The following is a 1385-nucleotide window of genomic DNA, read 5'->3' on the forward strand; positions in this document are numbered from 1 at the left end:
GCCTGGTTTATTATGCATGAACCAAGCAATTTGCCTGCTGCTCCCGGGGACCCATCTTTAAAACAAAAAAGGTGCTTTGTCATTCTTAATGGCTTTTGCGGAGCGAGGAGCTGGGTGGATGGAAGCACGGATAGACACAGGGATAGACGGATGGATGGGCATGGAGGAGAGGAGAAACATTAAGTTTCTTCTCCGCCCGTAACCCTGCTAACTCGAACAGCGAACGAACCAAGCTGGGCAGCTTCAAAGAGATCGGCTCAGCTCCGAAATCCAAGCCCCGGAGGTGTCTCTACCTCGCTGAAGAATTCCTTTCCCCAGGAAACAAATTTCCCCTCCTCGCCATCCGGCTAATTTATTCCTGAGATGTATTCTAATTTATTCCCCAGGACGGCGGGCAGGCTCACCGCCTCCTTGCAGCGCCACAGAAATCTCTCACTGCCGCCTTCCTACCCACCCTCAGGTCCCAGGATTTTCTCCAAAATCCACCCTGTGCCAGCAAAACTGCCAGGCAAGCAGAGAAACACAACCCCACCGCCCGAGCTTATTTACCTGGGGGTACGGACAGCCACGATTTAACTCCGAGTCACCCTGACAGCTGCGGCAGGGTAAAAAGAGAAAAAAAAAATTAAATTAAGATTCCCTCAAGAAAACTGTAATTTGTCTCTCAGAGCCCAGCGCCTGATAATAACACGCTATAGCCAAACAGAGATATGATTCCCGTCCCTTCCCTCACCGCCGGCTGTCACGCTGGAATTTAATCTTTCAGCCCTCTGCTACCCAGGCTGGTGATAAAATATAATTTGATTTCGTTCCCAATAAATCACGAGCTCTTGGAGAGGAAGAAAAAAGACAGAGGGAGGGTTGAGATTCCCTGAATTTGCCTGTGTGGCAGAAGGCTGGAACAGCAGGAGTTAAGGCCAGCACCCCAGCTTGCTGCTTGGCATCAGCAGCCGCCCCTGAAGCACCAAGCAAGTGGAGGTTACAGGCCAGAGACAGGCAGGTGCTGCCCACGGGCCTGCAGGGACTCTCGCAGGGCCAGGTCCACCCTGCTCAGCACCAGGAGCAAACCACGAGGGCGGTGAGCAGGGGACAGCGTGACCTGTGGGACCTACCCTGGGGGGGACGGCTACTTCCGAGTGCAGTGGAGAGGGGATACAAGGGGGGAAAGCTCCCCGTGGTGCCAGGCCTCGGCCCTCAGGCCTCGGCCCTCACAGGCCTCAGGACCAGGCCTCAGGCCTCAGGCCCAGGCCTCGGCCCTCACAGGCCTCGGCGCTCACAGGCTTCCGCCCTCACAGGCTTCAGCCCTCTGTCTTGATCCTTCAGGACAACCGCCCTGGCTCTCCCGAGCTGCCCCGGGACCTTTAGCCCAGGGACCTTTAGCTCCA

General features: G+C 55.9%; 1 protein-coding gene across 1 annotated transcript in view; it reads left to right on the forward strand.

Annotated features, from left to right (window-relative positions):
• LOC104124777 (kin of IRRE-like protein 1) overlaps positions 1 to 1385 on the forward strand; it is a 13206-nt gene that overhangs the window by 9201 nt on the left and 2620 nt on the right. The gene's annotated exons all lie outside the window — the stretch shown is intronic.

Source organism: Egretta garzetta, unplaced genomic scaffold, assembly GCF_000687185.1.
Source record: "Egretta garzetta isolate BGI_Z169 unplaced genomic scaffold, ASM68718v1 scaffold834, whole genome shotgun sequence".
Lineage (NCBI taxonomy): Eukaryota > Metazoa > Chordata > Aves > Pelecaniformes > Ardeidae > Egretta > Egretta garzetta.